This window comes from Macaca mulatta, chromosome 17, assembly GCF_049350105.2.
Source record: "Macaca mulatta isolate MMU2019108-1 chromosome 17, T2T-MMU8v2.0, whole genome shotgun sequence".
In the NCBI taxonomy this organism is placed as follows: Eukaryota; Metazoa; Chordata; class Mammalia; order Primates; family Cercopithecidae; genus Macaca; species Macaca mulatta.
Window position 1 is genome coordinate 9,510,897 of NC_133422.1, and position 19,776 is coordinate 9,530,672.

The 19,776-nt window shown below is 51.1% G+C and overlaps 2 protein-coding genes across 5 annotated transcripts in view; both read right to left on the minus strand.

Moving 5' to 3' along the window:
- Positions 1-2,549, minus strand: part of SLC7A1 (solute carrier family 7 member 1) — a 106,329-nt gene extending 103,780 nt beyond the window's left edge. For both annotated transcript variants that reach the window (XM_077973643.1, XM_077973652.1), the window contains exon 1: positions 2,269-2,549. The gene's annotated coding sequence lies outside the window, so the exon portion shown is untranslated. The remainder of the gene's footprint in view (positions 1-2,268) is intronic.
- The window catches only part of LOC114673599 (uncharacterized), a 185,106-nt gene that overhangs the window by 130,733 nt on the left and 34,597 nt on the right, over positions 1-19,776 (minus strand). The gene's annotated exons all lie outside the window — the stretch shown is intronic.

Here is a 19,776-nt window from a genome sequence, read left to right on the forward strand (position 1 = left end):
TCTCTACAAGCTTGGTGGACTGAAAAGAGCAGGGGCGGGTAAGATCTGGGCTCTGGGGCCAACGTCCTGCCTGAGACATTAGTTCCAACCCACCTAGCTGTGATGTGAGCCCCCGAGATTTCTCAAATGTGAGATGGGAAGGTAACTGAACCCACTCACCAGGACGGCTGTGCAGACTGAGATTACATATAGCCACACCTCGGCATCCACCACACGTGGGACCCCAGTCGTGTTGCCCCTGATGGGAATCCCTCTATCTATGCCCCTTCTGCTACCAGAGCCAACTCCCAGCAGTAGCTGTGGAGGGTGCATCCTCTATTCCCACTCCACTCACCTCCCATCGCTCCACACAGTGACCTGCCACGCAGCGGCCACCAGCAAATCCGGCCCCACTGGATAACCGACCACCAGCCCCCCCTCACTTTGGGGCGTCTTCCACTTGCAGTTCCAAAGCAGGCCGAGAAACCGCCCTCAAGGGCAGTCACCTGTTCCTTATTGCATGTAATGACCTGCCACGCAGGACCACCAGCAAACCCAGCTCCACCATCCAGGCTCCTGTGGATAACCAAACCCCCACCCCCCACCTTGGAGCGTCTTCCACTTGCGGTTCTGAAGGGGGCCGAGAAACCGCTCTCAAGGGCACTCACCTGTTTCTTATTGCATGTAATGACCTGCCAAGCAGGGCCACCAGCAAACCCAGCTTCACCGTCCAGGTTCTGGTGGGTAACTGCCCCCGTCCCCCGCTTCCTCCTGGGGTGTCTGGGAGGCTCAGAAACTGCCCTCCAAGGGCACTCATCTGTTCCTTATTGCACTAATACCTTATTTACAGAAATCCACTTTGACTTTCCAGCACTGCAGTTGTGACAATTTAGCAATCCTGCTTGCAAGCTACAAGAGCTTGAGGTCACGTCCACCTCACCAGTATCCCAGAGACCCAGCACTATCCCACTGTGTTTAAAATTCCAAAATACTCCTTCAAAATGCTACTGGCATTTGCTTTGCACATAAAATGTTAAAAACCTTCAAGTGCAACAAATATCTTCAACAGTTTGATACGACGACATGTGAGTTACACATCTGCCAAGTTGTAAAGCCTCATGCATTTATAACATTTTAGGTACGGTCAAATGGTTCATTAATATAAATTATGAGAATCTCTAAGAAACAGGTTTTTTCTGGCATTAGATGACCAAAGGAAAACTGGGTTCTGGCTGGCTTGCGGGCCTGTAGAGGCAGACATATCTGCTGACACAACCAAGCTCCTTCCCACTGATGTGGCCTCATCCCAGGCCCCTCACCCAGATGCCTGCAGGCCCCTGGAGGAGCAAGCTGACCTGTCCACATTTCTCAAATGCACAGCTGTTGCTCACACTGCAGATAGAGTTCAAGGCACGAGCAGGCCACCACGCTAAAAATACCATGCGGCGTCCACGCCAGGTGACGGTGATTTTCACTCCATCCCAAAGCCCCAGGTATGCGTTTACAGCCATGATTACCACATGGATTTTTGGACCCTCAAGACATACTTTGTTTCCTTTTATGCAACAAAGTTAAAAGACTATCACTCAGATATAGGCTCTGAAACTGTGGAATAATTATTTGGGAACAGAGCCTCTGCCAGATCAGGATTAGCACTTGGGACAACACCCCGTGACCTCGGTCCACACAAACCCATCCAGACCAGAAGCCTCCCGCACTGTAATTTCTGTGGATTTCTGTAAATGAGGTATTACTGCAATAAGGAATAGATGAGTGCCCTTGGAGGGCAGTTTCTGAGCCTCCCAACCACACGGCCATTTTCAGGCTGAAGCCGCACCACCTCCAGAAACACTGTCCCTCGCCGAGGTGTGCCTGGCTTCTCCCTTTTTCCAAAACTTAACAAAACCTGAAAAGGACAGGTCTGTGTAGAAAAACACAAACTACTTGCGATTCCTCTTCCCAGTTCAGGCTGTAGGAAGCTCGTCTCGGCCCTCACCGTGTTCTGACTGTGGCTTGGTTCCCATAAGAAATAAAGTCAGAATTCCAGTCCCTCTCTCCTGGGCAGTGTGGCAGGCATACATACCTTCAGTTATATGAGGAAAGGCGTGGCGAGCCCCCTTCCTTCAGTAAAACTGCACAGTTCCCAGAACCCCGATGCCATCCCCCTCACACCACTGTGAACACCTGGACAGAGCACATTTCAATGCGTGCACCTTTGTGGGCTAGTTTTCTATTTCTCCACTAAATCACCCCAAATTTAGCGCCCTAAACACTGACTTATTTTCTCACATTTCTGGGAGCTGGAGTCCAAAACAGGTCCCACCATCTAACGTCGAAGTGGCGGCAGGGCTGGCTCTGGGGAAGCGACCGTCTCCTTGCCTCCCGCAGCCTCTAGAGGCTTCCGCATCCCCTAGAGGCTTCCGCATCCCCTGGTCCATATGGCATCCACTGTCTTCAGGACCCACAGCGGCTCTGACGGCCCCTCAACTGGAAGATGCAGAAACGTCAGGAGACCCGGATCTAGTGCTAGGGCCAAGCCTCCCCACCCTCCCAGCTCCTCCCACACTCCCGTGTGAGCTAATATAGATTCCACTTTAACTAGTGTCACCTGTGGAAGGGGTAAGTGCCCAGCTGTGAACTGGTTAACCTCGCCCACACAAACCCCGAGAATAAACTCACAGGCCATGGACCACTCCACAAGCAATAAGTGACCACCTGCTCAGGGACCTCCATGCCCCAGCAGAGCCCTCCGGTACCTCCTTGTGAGCTCAGACTGGCGGCAGGGGTCTGCAGCGCCACAGGGCCCTGGATAAAAAAGATAGCTCCCATGTCGGGAGGCACCCGCCCGCGGTTGGGTTCCCAGTACTTTAATTGCCCAGGTGGACAAGCCGCGCCGCATGCAACCCCATCACCAGAATAACGGCTGCACGTGGCGAGTGCACGGGTGGCCACCACTCAGCCCAGCTGGCCGCGCTAAGCACATCACCACCGTGAGGCCCAATCAGACTCAACTGCTGGAACAGTCCCGGCATCGGCCCCCAACAACATTCTGGATCACAATTCAGAGTAGTGATTGCGATCAGGGCCACACGTGGCTGAATGTTTTTACAGGAGGATGCCACAGCTGGACTGACGCCACAGCTGGATCTGGCTGGACTGAGAGCATTTCCCACTGGACATTCTTACAACACCATTTTATTTGCGCTTTATTAAACTTCTATGGCTTTTTTCTGCTTATCTACTTTATGGGAGTGTTTCTTGTTCTTATGACTGCGGTGATACTTCAAGCTACAACTATCAATGTGTAAATTAGTTTGGAAGTCGCCTTATCATTAAACATTTCACAAGCAAGCAATCAGAGGCACCTAACCCGGAGGCCTCTTTTCTTCTCTGAGCCAAAGCTACCTTGGACTCAAAGAAAAAGGCACATGGAGAGGGGCTGGATCTCCAGCACCCATTCCTAGGGAGCCTCCTGGGGAGCAGATATGGAGGGAGAAGCCCTGGGTTAAGGCACTGTCGTACTAAAGAAAAGTCTATTTGGGTAATGTAAGCACCAGACTTAAGAGATTAAGCAAACCATGAAAAGAAACCACTAACTACAGCTTCTCCAAAACAGAACTAAACTCCCTTTAGTTTGAATTGGAAAAGCAGAAGTGATGATCAGGATACAAAAAAAAAAAAAAAAGAAAAAAGAAACGACACAGTATCTGAACACAGGAGAATAATCAAGGGCCACTGTCTCTTCCTGTGTCAGTGGGAGCCTCGCATCTAAGCTGGATTTAGAACGTTGCTACTTTGGACTGAAAGGTATCCCCAACCCTAGTTTGTAAGCAAGTGGAGCAGAATGCTTCAATTATTTCAAGGTTTAGCGGTAAAGCTCTGCAACTCTCACAACCATTTTAATTGGTGTGAATTTTAAAGTGACTCAATCTGTTGGCTGGAGTATCTAACGGCTTAACCACGGGGTCACGTTGGAAAATTTTTCCAATTGCTTTTGTTTTTCCTACTGAAGATGCATTTGAACGTTCTTGTACTTTGCAGTTGGCTGGTTCTGACGTTTGGTCCTGAGGAGGCCCAAGTATCCGCAGAGGAAGAATCTGAAACCTCAAGCCACTCGAGTGCTGTCTGGGCAGATGGAGACCCCAACCCGAGGGCCACTGACGGACTCAGCATGGGCGCAGGGCCGCCCGATGCAACGGGCCACGTATTTGCCGGTTACAAAACAACATAAGCACACACCCCCAGGTGTGCACACACGCTCTGTACACATCTGTCCCTGTCAACACCAGCACACACCCCCAGGTGTGCACACACGCTCTGTACACACTCACGTCTGTCCATGCCAACAACAGCATACACCCCGAGGTGTGCACACATGCTCTGTACACATCTGTCCCTGCCAATGCCAGCACACATCCCCAAGGTGTGCACACACATTCCATACACGCTCACATCTGTCCCTGCCAACGCCAGCATACACCGCCAAGGTGTGCACACACGCTCTGTACACACTCACATCCCTCCCTGCCAATATGAGCACACATTCCCAGGGGTTCACGCAGGCTCTGCACATACTCATGTCTGTCCCTGCAGCCTGAGCCAAACAGTCACAGAGAGGCAGAGGAGGAGGAAGAAGGATGCGATGGGCACTAAGGTCCTGGGCTGGTTCCCCTCCCTACCTCGGGAGAGACCCCTCATGTGATCCTGCCATCACTCACCCTTCCGCCTCCATCCTCCATCCTCCCACAGGAATCAGGAGGATGCCCACTGCACAGAGCTATGATGAGCATGAACAGAAGATGGCAGGAGCTCACGCCAAGGTGCTGAGCACGGGGCCTACGGAGTGCTTCTTTCTGCTGTGGCTGACATCATCAAAGAAGAGACTGACACAGCTTCTGCAGAGAATGTCACTTGCTGAGAAACTGAAACGTGTGACCTAGGAGCCTGTGAAGGTCTAAGAACAAACCAACAAACCAAATGGTTTTGTTTGTTTTTCAAACACCATAGCCTGTTTTTTCTTTTTTTTTCATGCTCTACCTTGGGTATCATTTAGTTTAATTTCAAAGTAAGTCCAATAATTACACAAAATCACAGGACTGAGCATGGAGCATTGTTTCACTTCATGTCCTCCAGCCTTTAGGACACATTAAGGAAAGACATGATTCCAGGATTCCCATTAGAAAGGCTGCCCTGAGGCACCTGCTGGGGCAGCCAAATTGCAGCTGTTGATGCTGCCCCCAAGCTGCTTGGATGAAGCAGAAGATTCCGGAGGTCTCCTCTCTTCTGCCCCTTGTCCAGGAGAGAAGGTGGGGGGAGAAAGCTGAGAGAAGATAGGAAGAAGGAGAGGGGAAGGAGGGAGAGAGGAGGGGAGAGGGAGGGAGAGAGGAGGGGGGAGGGAGGGATAGGGAGAGGGAGGGAGGAGGGGTATGTTCCATCCACCAAGGCAGCTACACTGCAGAGAGAATGGAGGGTGTGTTGCCTCTCAGGACAGCAAGTTCAAGCTGTTTATAATTGTTAGCGTAAACAGTGACCAGCTGAGGACAGGGCTGTCACTGGAGTTGACGTTTTATTTTCATAGTTGATATTGGGGACCTGGACCTAAAGCACCGTGCCTTGCCCTTTTGCCAGATGGGCCTATGCTTCTCTATACTTGAGTCTATTTGACTAAATACCCGATATTGACTAGGAATTATGACGTGTAGGATACCCCTTACCACAGTAACGTCAAACTCATATTCTAAATGCAATTTATTCAGGGACTGGCTTCTAACTCTGGGTGGGAATGTTAAGCTCAGTCTAGTTCAATTCAGTAAGCATTTATCAAGAAACTCCTAGACCAAGAGCTCTGTTAGACACTGGGTATGGGGTGATGGGGATACGAAGATGTGGAATTAGAACTCGAGAAGCTCAAATGCTTCCATTTAATTCCCTAATGCAATTACTAAGCTTCAACCTGATGGCTGTAATGTCTAAATTCACTTTTTCTTTATTCCAATTCTACATAACAAAGCATAAATAATCACAGAGGAATGATTCTGTGTTGGACTATTCAGTGGACAGAGAAGAGCATTCTGACCAGTGTGAGACACTGTCTCCATTCCCAGGGATCCCGTGAGGTGGCTGCACAGAGCACACGCGTGAAGATTCAGGAACACGAGCATCAGGTGATGGGAGGGGCACGGAGGCAGCACCAGAAAGATGCCTGCCGAGAGGCCGCTGCAGCCAGGCTGGCCGGGAAGGTCACAGGAGTGGGCGCAGGCATCTCCCTCCAGCCGCACTTGGTTTTCATGAGGACGCGTGCACGGAAGGGGATGACACCGAAATGCTGTGGCGCTGAGGGGAGGAGGGGAGGGACATAGGGCCGACGGCTGGCCCCCACCCCTTCCGTCCCTGCCCCTATGAACGCTGCCAAAATCAGCCCCAACGGGGAGAAATGAGGTGGGTGAAAGAGGTGGACAGACTTGGCTTCCATGGAATTCACAGATTCCAGTCATTAAAAATCCCTTCTGAGTTTTCACCTGGAAAACTTTGCCAATGTACTTAGGGACAAGAGGCGGAAGACGAAGCCAACACAATTGGGCTCAAACTGCCACCCTTCTCCTTCTCTCTTCATCCACCACCCTCCCTGGGCCCCTGAGTGTGAGAACCAGGAGCTGCACAGCCCAAGGGTGCAGCCCCTGACCAGAGGAGGGAACCGCACGGCGGGGGCCCCAGGACGTGGATGGCAGGATCTGTGCTATGTCAGTCCCAGGGCCCCAAGCAGAGAAGGACTGGGGCTCCCAGCTGAAGTTTTGCTGTCTCCTCTCTCACCAAAGTTGAGAAGGACTGAGTGGGACCAACGCCGCACCTGGCGGCTCCTCGGTGGCTGCCGATGTGGTCCTCAGGCTGCGGGTGAGACCCTCTAGGGAAGCCCAGACAGTGGCGAGAATCACAGCCACGAGTGCTCCAGTTGCCCCAAAACTCAAGCATAGCCTGAGGAAGGCAGCGCCCGCTCAGATCCCCATGCAGGCTTGTGTGGCACACTGGTGAGGCACACAGCACCAGAACATGGCACTTTAAGTGGCTTTGTGGGGTGTAGGAACACAAAGTGTGGTCTGGAGTGGCTCAGAAGTCACTCCCACCAGCCTGTGGGACCCGGACGGCCCCTTTGGACGTGGCTGGAGTCTCTCCAGGGCGGGCTCCAAAGTCCCAAGGATGAGGTGAGCGTCGGTCTTGCTCTGAGGAAGGCCCCTGACAAGTATCTTGAACATGCAGGTACACAGCTGGCTGACTCATCTGAAGGGACCTGCTGAGCTACGAGCCAGGGATGGCTAGAGAAAACTGCGTGAACCTTTGTGACTACTCACAGGTAGGTAGCTACTGCCTGAGACACAAAGGTAAAGAATTAACCTGAAACTGCATATTATAAAACTTATTTTTAAATGATGGTGCTTAATTGAAAAGACTCCCAAAGAATACTGCATTAGAAAGTGACAGAGTAAAACCGTGAGGCTGACCACAGGAGTCCCTGGAAATTTCACCAAATGTTGTGTCAAAACTGGGAAACAGAAGAACTGCACCTGATGAAACATTCGATTAATCACTCGAGTCCTCCCCACATACGAAGCTATGTAAAAAGTGTTCCCAGAAGGTAAAGTGAGCAGGAGGGCTGTGAACACACAAAGAGAGAGCCACTTCGTCCACGGACCACAACAAAAGAAACTCTAATGAGTGCCGACGACACTCTGGAGTCCAGGGCTCTGGGCACAGCTGGGACGGGGACACTCAGGGTCCCACTCTCCAGATGGGAAACCAGGGTGGAAACACCAGGGAGCCTGTCCCAGGGTGCAGAGCTAGTGAACAGTGGTTCATACTGCGACAATCCCAGCTGCCAGGCTCTGGGGCTCCTTGGGACAGAATCCTGTTGACTTCACTCTGGGGTTCGAGAGGCGGCAGCATCCCCCAAAGGCACCTGGAGAAGTGGTGTTACCCTCCATCCCCTGTCCCCGGCGTTACCCTCCATGCCCCTGTCCCTGGCGTTACCCTCCGTCCCCCTGTCCCTGGTGTTACCCTACGTCCTCTGTCCCCAGTGTTGCTCACCATCCTCCTCACCTCCAGGCCCCTCTCCCTGTCCTCCCTCATTTTCCTGTTCAGCCAGAGCACATCATGTCTCTTCCCTTTTCAAGAGGCTCAGCTGTACCCAGAGGCATTCCAGCCTATTCGGGATGGGGCACACACCCTGGGGAAATGCCAGCACAGGGCCGGAAGGGCCTGAGACCCTCTCACTGTCGCCCAGGAAGGATGGAAGAGCCCACGGTCACGCTGATTGTCAGGCAGGATGAAAACTTCTGTGTCCGAAATGTTCTTTTCACTGGAACTGTTTGGACCATTCGTGAAGGAATCAGTTAAATACCAGCAAGTGCCACTCCCACTTATTCTCTGGCTACAGTTTTCCACCCACCAGCAACCACACTCCTAGGAATTATCCCTAACGCAGAATCAGCGCCTTGTGCCTTTAGGAAAACCTCTTTCTCTCCAGCTTTGTCCTCCTTCCACAAAAGGTGCCTCTGACTGCCTCACTCGCCGTACCAGGATTTCACTCGGCTACGGAGGAAAATCTGCGTGGGGCTCAGAGGTGGGTGGTCCCTGCATGGGCAGCAGGTCTGTGACATCCTCCGAGGAGCCTGGCCCAGGCCTGCCTCACACGCCAGGACTCTGCCTTCTGGCCCTCGGGCCCCCGAAGCTGCTTTCCCTCCAGGTGTCATGCCCCGGGCAAGAAGGCCGGACAAGGGCCCAGGGCTGCTGTGGGTCGGGAAAGCCTCCTGACACCTCCCACTCCAGGACTCCCCATCAGCATCCCAGCATCTGGACCTGTGTCACCAGCCGCTCCGCCGTACAAGAGAATTGGATTTTCAGCTGGGTGTGCTGCTTCCCTAAACAAAGTAGGGTGTTGTTACTCAGGAAAAAGGAAAAAATTGGCATCTTCTTGGCAACCCCGTGACATCCAGCCACCGGTTCTCACCACCCCAGAGATGTCCATCCAGGGCAGATAGTGTCTTCAACCGAGCGCCACTGACCCAGAAGTGCAGTAATTAGTACACTTTCACCAGAATCACCCACTCCTTCACCTTTACACCCAAGAAAAACATGTTTGCCAGGCAAACTAGATGTCCAGGAGGTGTAAGGAAACCCCAAGCCTGCTTTAAGCCTCAGACTTTTGAGACCGTTGAGGGCTGTGCGCACAAGAGCAAGGCTGCACCCGAAAGCTCTGCTCCTGCCAGACGTCATGGACAGACCACACGGCTCAGCCACATGGACCCTTCCAGGACTTCACGAGAGGGACCTCCGTGGTACGTGCAATGATGTGCACTTCGTTCAGCCTCGAACAGACCACGCCCTCGTTACAGGGTCGGTGGTCCACCTCCTGCCATCAGCCCCCCACCTCACGGAGGGTCTGTGTCTGCATCTGAAATAACTTTGCTGTTTTACTTGGGTACCAAAATGCAGCATCGCGATGTTTAAAGGTCTTTAAATATCAACACTCCGGGTGCAGTTCCTGGCACTTTAATGCGGTCACTCGATGCAGGCCTCACTCACAACTCTGAGGTAGCTCATACCTTCCCTACCTAACCAAGGAAGAAACGAAGGCATGGAAGGTGCAGCTCCTAAGGAGAAGATTAGGATTCAAACCAGTGATCTTCGTCACATGCTGAGCTACCTCTCAGACTGAGATAACGTTGAAAATTAACCAGGTAGAACAGCGTTCCATAAATCAGCTGGAAATGGTCCTTGTGGATGGGCCTATGGTTACTCCCTGAAGAACAAGACCATTAGCCCAAAAATCCACCTGTGTCACACTCAAATGTTTACATATACAACTATTTTTAAAATAACCCAATCAAGCATGTTCACAGCCATTTAGAGCCATATAGATTGTCTGCTTCGCTGACAATCAACCCAAGACCTCTGTCGGCAAAGGCCACGGTGCCGGGTCCAGAGAAGGCGGGACAGAGACACAAGCAGACACAAGCAGGAACCTCTCCATCCCTGGGAGCCTCGCTCTGATCGGTCCGTGAGGACACGGTACAGACCGCGGGGCACAGGCAGACGGCAGGCCAGGAGAAGGGGCTGCATTGCCGGGAGGCAGTGTTTTGAGCTCTAATGGATGGAACACAGCTAACCAGTGAAGGTGGAGAGAGGGCACCCGTCTGAGAGCATGTAGAGGCAGCAAAGCACAGCCAGCCTCGGGGAACCAGAAGCCACAGGGACATCAGGTTGGGTGCTGCTGTCTGCCGGCCACCGGCTGGGGGACTGTACTGGGCCTGGAGGGACATCCCTGACATTCCCCTCCAGATGCCAGGGGCACCCCCAGCCCCAGGTGAGAACCACGGATCCCATGGCGAATGAGGCCAGCCTGTGGGAAGTGGGGCTGGGACAGCTCTGTACAGCTTAATAGGAAAGTTGGGTTCTATTTTGTGGGGTTTTGGTCACGCCGATGGCTAGTCACGGCTGTCCATCAGGAAGTGATTTGAGGACAGACTAGAGAAGGGGCTGCCAAGGCCAGCGGGGCATTCGCTGCCTGGGTCCAAGGAAAAGGAAATAAAGGCTGGCGATGTGACAGTGGGGGGGGGGGGGAGCACAGAGCAAAGGAACTGGTGGAGACACAGGGCTGGCCCCGCACAGGGCTTTGAGCAGCTACCCGGGGGTTGTCCTATTAATTCTCCTCATGGCCCCAAGAGGCGGCTGTGAGGATCCATCTCCTGAGGACAGAACTGCTCCAGAGCCACACAGCGAGGATCCACAGAACCAAGATCCGGGCCAGCTCCAAAGCGGGTAAACTTGACCCCTCAGCCATGGTCCTAAGACAGGGATCGGAGCCCCCTGGACACACAGACACAGGAACTGCGGGAAGGGGAAACGGATGCCCCGGACCAGTGGCGGGACCCAGGGTTTCAGCCCTCCAGGGCCACTGGGACCAGCCACTGCACAGGTGGACACACGGTGCTTTAACCCGCGCTGGGGGAAGGAGCCCACACTCTCAGGGTGGAGACCGCAGCTTGATCGGGCCAGCCTCCCTGCTGGGCACAGCCTGAGCCACACAGGATGCTGAGGTGCCCCAACGTTGGGGTGCTCAGAGCCACTCAGCTTAGATCGTGGTGCCTTCTGTAACCACCCTCGATTCTTTATGGCATAGATCTGGACTCCATCCTTTGTAATGTGTGGGGTTCTAGGAAGAGGCTGGCCAGCCGGGGAAGTGTCCTGGGCTCTGTCCCAGTGATGACGAACTTGGCTCCCCACAAGGGCGGCCTGTTCACCACAGTGACCCCCGGGGACCACGCCTGCACCCACCTTGCTGAAGATAATTCACTTCTCATCCATGAAAGAATAAAGCTAGACTAACTCAATTTCACACTCACTTCCAACTTTAACAACTTGTGTTAGGAAATCAAAGACAAGGACTCTGACCACGTCACAAACCCAGGAAGCAAAACCCGAGACTAACGGAATGATGCCACCTTCGCAGTTCCGAGCTTTACTAGTTGTTTTTCTTTTCTGGTCTGTTTTTCTCTTTTGGTTTAAATAATTAAAGACCCTCGTTGACAAGAAAAAAAATTCTCTATGAAACTAAAAAAAGTGGTTCTAATTAAACATTTAAACATTCTTCCATATGCTTTATAAACAGTTGAAATTACAGCTCTACTTAGTGTTAAGTACTTTAACCAAATGAAAGGTTAATTATACAGACTGGCAATTATAAAAAATAAGGCTACATATTCATGGCATCATGAATAATTAATAAGAACCGTTTCATTTCATTCAGACCAGGGATTCTGTGCTAATAGGCTCTCAGCTGTCTTGAAATAACGGTGAAATTTTAAAATTACTTTTGTACTTAAATATGTCCCCAAAGTGAAGCACAGCGGCTAACATCCATCACGGTGCCCAGCAGAGCTACCCCCCCTACTATGGCCGACACCCTGATACCCGAGGGCTGCATCCCGGGGCTGTACTGGTGCAGAGAACGTTCAGGAAACAGACCAGGTGGCAGAAGGGGGTCTTGTCCTCAAGGAACCTCATGAGTCTTGCCAGGGGGACAAACAGCAAGAGAATGTAACCGGCAGCCACGGAATCCGGACAGCGATGCCCAGGCCCCGCCATGCATACCCCCTGGCTGGCACCTCCCTGAGACCCGTCTGGCACAGGCAGCGGCAGGGTCCGGCCCTTGGAGCGCAGGGATGGCAGAGCAGGGCCATCAAAGCGGGTGGCATGCCGACAGCGGCTTCTCCGCAAGAGCTCCTGGCTCTCAGGGAGTTGAGGGCTCCTCAATGGGAAATTCTGGCTGAGCTCCAGGGGAAAGCGGGTGGCAGGCCTGTCTCCTCTGCCCCCATCTCCTCTGCCCCAACCCTGGAAGAGGGTCAGATATCAATGCTAACTCTTGTGCTGACTCAATTAATTCAAACAATTCAGAAAACAAACTTCCTTTAAGTATTAATTTCCTAAAAAGAACTAACATGAATTCAAATAATTCACATAATTAAAATGATTTTAATTGCTAATTTAATTAAAACATCTCCGTTTTCACAGCATCATGTACCTTGGTACTTTCTCCTTATTGCATTTCCCATCTTCCAGGGCAGGTTTCCTTCCACCCAGGGCAGCAGCGACTCTGGTGTCTCGGGTATTCCCAGGCTTCCGTCAGCCCCTGGGGGGCTTACAGTTCTGCAGCGGTCTCCATCCTCATTAATCTGCATAAGAACATCCGTCTGCAGGGATGTCCTGTGGCCCCGTGGCCACATCTGACATGCAGCTAAACGCTGGGCGTGTCGCCCGGTGACAGCAGATGACACAACTGTGGGCAAGGTAGCACCTCTGGGCGCCGACACTCTCGATGAGTTTTTTACAAGACCATTCTTTAATGGGTGAACCCCGACAGGAAACACTAAAGATTGTTTTTAACTATTTTTATATCGAGACAAATCTTTGTCAAACGTTCACTCAATGCTAAATGTCACTTCTCCAGCCAACCCCTTTAAGAATACCTAAAACTTAAGACTGGAATGACGCTTTCAAACACATACTCTACTCATGCATTCCCGGGAGCAGAGAGCAGCTTAATGTTTTCACACTACACAGGCATGAAGTTTGGCGAAGGCATTTTAGTATTTTTACCTGAATATTTTAATAAAATCAAAAGATCATTTTCACTCTAATACTCTACTTAGAATGTAATTTTCCATTAAATAAACAGTCAATGTTCAGTAACCCACATGCTGATAAACTTTTGAAAACTTTAGAAAGTATTAAGTATAATCAAAGATTACTTTTAATTTTCGAGCTGGTAAGAGCCTGTGTCAGGGAACAGAGTTGAGATTGAAGAGATAAAAGCACGATGATTTTCTTAAAGAAAAGCGAAATTCGTAAAAGAGACCAGGTGATTATATAAAGAAACACAGAATCCGTTTTCAGAAATGGCAAACATTGACCACAGAACACCAGTGTTGCCCGTGATGAGAGAAACAGTTAAAAGGAAGAATTCACGGTGGCCCAGCATAGATCAGGTGTGGGAGGACAGAGACATGATGAAATGATCCTCCTTCTAACTTCCCAGAAAGGCACAAATCTTCTAACTTCCCAGAAAGGCACAAATGGCCAGCACTGTAACTGAAGACCATGCAGGCACCAGTGTGAACTCAGACTCCATGGCCAGCACCGTAACTGGAGACCACATGGGCAATGGCGTGAACTCAGACCCCACGGCCTGCACCGTAACTGGAGACCACACGGGCACCAGTGTGAACTCAGACCCGACGGCACCTGCCTGGGCTGCTCCAGCCACCACCAGAACCTGTTCTGCAGCTGAACTGGAAGCTGATTCTGGAAGGAACTGAGGAGCATGAGGACGAGATCCTTCTGCCTCAACAGGGATCAATTTTTTAATGATTTCTTTCTTTTAGAAAACTGTTAATAAAATACTTTGTTCTAAAATGACCAGGATTTCAGCAGCCTCTACATTCCTTCATGTCAATCAAAGCTTAGGCACGTGGGTTACTTCACTGTTCGCGACACCCTTTTGAAATAAAACCCGGGGCCGCCTGTGTACCCAAGAGCCTGGGCACTGAACATTCAGACAAAACGTCCAGGGCGAGAGTGTTCACGTCCCAGCGGTGCGGTAGAGTGGATGGGGGGAGTTCGAGCCACAGGTGGCCACGCCTCCCCTGCCTCCGGCCAGTTCCCACTGCTCACGCACTCCTTCCTCGGCCCATCCTGAGCCACGGGGCCCTCGCGTAACCAAGGCCACTGCGGTACCTCCAGGAACAAACTGGTTACAGGTGGACTGCTCTCTACGCAACGTACAAAGATTGTTTTTAAAACTGCTCGTCTCTGGAACTTATCCCAGTAACAGGCTAGATTAAGAAAACTGACTAAAAACAGTAGGAAGGAAAAACTCACTCTACCCATTGAGGCAAGAGAAATGTACACAGCCTCTGAAATAACTGCAGAGGAGTTTTCCTGGGTTAGGTACGCGGTGGGGTGACCCTACCCCATAGCGGGGCGATGGCACACGGTGGGAACCAAGGAACATCTCCGAGTAAATGTAGGAAAATGCACTCAACTCCCAGAGAGAGAAACTACTTTTTTCCTTAAAAGCTTCTCTCTTTTATTCTCAGAAAGACTCTCTTTGGTGTCTTGACTGCTGAAGGGACAAGCCTGTCATCCCCAGAAAGCAGCCCTGGACAGTCTCCAGATCCTATGGCCCTCTGGCCCACCTTGCCTACTGATGATCCCACATTACGAAACCTAATCATCAGAAAAAGCCTCCCAGTCCACAGCTCACAAGTGACATTTTATTCAGGGAAATGCTAATAAAAACCTGGGGCTCTATGTAAACGCTGTCCCCTAGGTACTGAGGCTCCACACAGATGGCACACAGGGAGACAGGCCTCACCCCTTCCTGGTGCCCCATGTCTCTCCTCACATTTTATTAGCTGAGTTTTGTGGCGGTTTGTTACTTTTAACCTGACTGTCCAAGGCAGCTGCACTAAACTAATTGTCCAGGGCAGATCCACTCATAATGACCATCAGCTCAGAGTTGGAAGTAGCACTGGAGAATGAGGTGGTTTCAGGGCACTATGCTTCCCTGCCCTTTTTTCCAGGGATGCCAAGTAAGTTTCTGCTATGGCTGATGATGTCAGCACTACACTAACATTAGTTCAACGGCAGGCCACCCATAAATACTTAATGAACAATGCCCTTAAGAGCAAAACCCTTTCTCTGCCAAAAATACAAAAAATTAGCTGGACGTGGTGGTGAGCGCCTATAATCTCAGCTACTGGGGGACTGAGGCAGGAGAATTGTTTGAACCCAGGAGGCAGAGTTTGCAGTGCACCGAGATTGCACCATTGCACTCCAGCCTGGGCAACAAGAGTGAGACTCTATCTAAAAAAAAAAAAAAAAGAAAGAAAGAAAGAAAGAAAGAAAGAATGAAAGAAAGAAAGAAAGAAAGAGATTCTCATGACACTGTCAACATCTTCAGTTCTTTCCAAGGATAGCGTAAAATTATCACACACAACGTAAACCCAATTAGATCAACGTTCTCTCCTCACCAATCCATACCCAAATCCTTATTTCAAACTGGCCCCCAATGTTTCACAATTTAAGAAGACTGAGAGGAATAACCATGAACAAGCAAGGTTTACACACACGTCAGTCTTCCCAACTCTCGCGCAGGAGCTCACCCCAAACTCCTCCTGTGGAATCAGCCCGGATAACAGTTCCTGGTGGCCGCACAAGAACAGAGGGTCCCACGAACCCATGACAGACCCCACCATTCAGCCCCAGGCAGAGGAGGGAGGTGGACGGTCACGAAAGACAGAAAAGCAGGGAACTGTGATTCTTCTGAGTTAATGCAGGTGATTGGGCCAAAAAACAAGGCACATCCACCTGTGAATGGGGTGAGCTCCCAGCTGGCTATGCAGAGGCTGTAGATATGAAGGAACTCACTTCCCTGCCCACTGAAGTGCATGAGCATCTCCACATCGACCGCACCTGGGCTCTGCTCGCCCCTCACAAACTAGGATGACAGTGGCTGCTTCTGGACAGAATGTCAAGGACAGATGGACAGACATCCTGGACAGACACTGTACGGAGACCAGGGGCTGGGCAGGGGGAAGCAGCACAGCCTTGGGGCCAGCAGGGGCGAGGCCAGGAAGCCTCGGTGAAGGCCTGCATCTCCTCATCCAACAGAAGCAGGAGGGGCCACCCAGTGAGGGCTGCAGCTGCGGTGAAGTGGCCAGTGGGACATAGCAGGAGGCCGTGGCCAGCCTTACCCCCAGCCCAGGAGGAGGGGCCCAGCTGCGGGCACTGCCCCGGGAGCCAGCATCCTGAGCCCCAGGGAAGGTGGGAAATTTTCCCTGGGCACTGGGTGCTCAGGCTGGAGGTGGTCAGATCTCGAGACCCTGCAGTCGGGGAGGCGAGGGCAGAGATGGCCAAACTGCAGCTCAGTGAAGGGCTTTGTCAGGAAAGGCCCTCAGAGGCTGCCTCACCAGCCAGGGGGAGGTTACTTCCAGCCCAGAGGCTCAACAGGGCCCTCGGTGGTGATGCTTAACCTTGTCCTCTGACAGAGGACCATCGAGACAGAGTCACTCAAACCTCTGCCAAGCTCTGCACCCAAATGAAGTTGTTACCACAGACGCTGAGGCAGGCAGTGCTCATCTCAACTCTGTACAAGTGGTTTCTTTAGCCAGTTCTCCAAATTCTTAATGACAAACCACACTAAACGTGTGTTTTCAGTATCACCTATGCTCATAGCTATGTGTAAAATAACTATCACAAGGAAAACTAAGTGGTGAACCCAGGAGGAGGAAATCCCCACGACGAGTCGAGAGAACACCAACGGACCGTTGGCTCTTCCCGGCTGAACCCAAGAGCACTTGGCTGGGCTCACTTCCGTTCTAATTTCCAGATTTATTTTTACTTTCCCACATTTTCATTATGAAAATGTTCAAACATATTTAAAAAGTGGAAGAACAGTACAACGAGTGGTCAAGTTTTCTCCACGTGGAGCTCCAACAACTGCTAACATTTCGTTAGATTTGCTTTCTCACTCTCTCTGTAGATCAGACAGAGAGACAGATTTGTTTCTCCTCTGGAGCCACTTGAAGGTGAGAGGCTCCTGCTGCCTCACCGAGTCCTCAGGCACACATTCCCTAGGAATAAGGGCCCCTCTGCAGCCGCAGTACCATCATCGGCAGACAAGAACGATTTCAGAGCATCGTTGTCCAGGTTATGTTCAGGTAGCACAATCGTTCCAAAAACGTCTTTTCTATCCGGGCCACACACTGTGCTGAGTGACTCTCCTTCCCCGTCTTAGTCAGGGACAGCCTTGCACCCCTTTTATCTGTGATCTTCACTTTTCGAGAGTCCGGGGCCATTGTCCTGCAGAATATCCCCTACCCCAGAGGCATCTGTTTCTAGGGCCATCATTAAATTCCCTACTATGCACCTCCATTCCCTGTAAACAGGAAATTTCAGTCTCGAGGCGCGATCACCTTCTGTCAAATGCTTCTCGGCAGCTTCCGGGTGAGGCTGCTGGTTCACGAGGGGCGCGAGCTCCTACTCCTGGTCACTGACAGCACGGCCGCGACCAGCACCACACCCCGAATCAGAAACGTCTGGAGGGGCCGCGGGCAGCCGAGACACCTGGAGGTGTGAACGGCACAGGCGTGGGGCAAGAACAAGGTCAAATTATAACAGAACGTCTGATTCCAGACCGTCCCACCTGGGTAAGATGTGACATCTCCCTAGCAAGTATCTGAAGCCAGAAAGTACGACAGAAAATTCACGACCTGCCTTCGTTCACCCAGGCTGCTCTAACAACACACCACAGGCTGGGCAGGGGCTGGCAAATGACACAAGTTCATTTCTCACAGCTCTCAGTCTCAGTCTCAGGCTGGGAAGTCCATAGTCAAGGCCTGACAGGTTTGCCTGGTGAGGGCTTCCTGATTCATAGACGGCGCCTTCTCACTGGGTCCGCACACCGTGGAAAGAGCGAGGGAGCTCTCTGTAGTCTCTTTTTTGAGGGCACAAATCCCATTTATGAGACCCTCACGACCTCCTCACCGCCCAAAGCTCCCCCTCCTAGCACTATCTCCTCGCGGGTGAGGATTCCAACTTGTGAATCTTGGGGAGACACAAACATTACAAAAGCCCATCATTTAATTTTTTTTAAAGGCATTTTTGCTTCTGCAAAGTCTCAAGATAAAATCAAAAGAAAGAGGTCTGAGTCAATCCACACAGTTCTCCCAAAAAGGGAAGTGATCAATTGCCACCACTTTTTATCCGAGACCTGCTGGGTGCCCCCGTCTGCATGACTGATTCTAAATCACCATCCTCTCCTCTGCCACTCAGAGGTCAGAGTCAGTCCAGAGCTTAACACCAAGGCAGAGCTGACTGAATGACACCAGCTAATCCAGTAAGACAAGCCAAGACTCCTGCCCAAGGCCTAATCCTTCCCCCAGGGAAATATGGAAGGGCCAGACACCTGGCAGCCCTTCCTTCCTGCTCTAAAGCCCCAGAGACACAGCCCCGCCAGGTGTGTGCCTTGGGCAATGCACGGTAATGTCAGCTGGGCACCGAGTCTGAGAACATGCTCTCAAGTAAAAATGAAAACAAGACTGCTGAGAAAAGTTCATGCTTAATCACCTCTGGGCTAAATTCTAAATGCAATGTTATTTCAGAGCTAGATGGAAGTAATTCCTTAAAAATATATATGAACAGTGACTAGCAACCAGGGTGATAAGTACTCAATATGTGTTTGATGAATAAATGAATTTTTAAAATTTATGAAAAGAGCACGCTCTATTTAGGAGAATTCTATTTAATTGGATGTCCTAACTATACAGTGGTTCCTTCGTGCTGACAGCAGAGTTTGTTTCAGTTAACTCAAAAAATGGTAAGTCACTCTAACAGAAAACCAAAAGGCTTTACAGAGAGTCAAATTATGGTGCCAATTCAACTGTGCATGGCAATTTCACCTTAATATTTAAATTCTCGAAGCACCATACTCAGAAAACAAGACATAACATTCATAAATGCATCGACTAAAGCACCATCATCTAGAATTTGACAAAGTTTGACTGTGAGTTTCAAGAAAAGGGCTGATGAGGCCAAGAAGTTCCTTCCCCTCTCCCTTTACCTCCCATTTTGGTGACCAACTTAATGCAGAGAAATTCCTGTTTCAGGTTTGCACACATTGGAACAATCTATTCCTCCAAGACACCAACAGGCTGAAGTCTGCAGGGTGCACATATTGAAAAATCACAGGAGCACTAGAGTAGTGGAAAGAGGTGCCCGTGAAGACGTCATCCTTTCTAAGACAGGGTCTGATTCCGCCTCTGGGCCCTTTTGCAAAAAGCCATTGGTACAAATTCACAGCCACCAGGAGGAAACACGCAAAAGACCCCACTGCCCTCCTGGCTTCCCAGAAGGCCTCAGAAGGACGAGACACGGAGCCTGCGTGCAATCCTGGACCCTCCTCCCTGCATTCAGTTTGACATGTGTCACTTGTTTGACTGACGGAGGTCCCCCAATGGGCACAAGGAGACCCGTCAGGTCAAGAGGGTGCTGCTCGGCTCATGGTCCACACATGCGGACCTGTCAGGTCAGGATGCCCGGCTCATGGCCCACACATGGGGATGCGTCAGGTCGGGAGGGTGCTGCGCAGCTTTCAGTATCAGCCACATATGCACATTCTCCACTGAAGCCACTGCATGAAACCACTGCATGAAGCCACGCTGGAAGCACTTTCTGGCAGGTTTA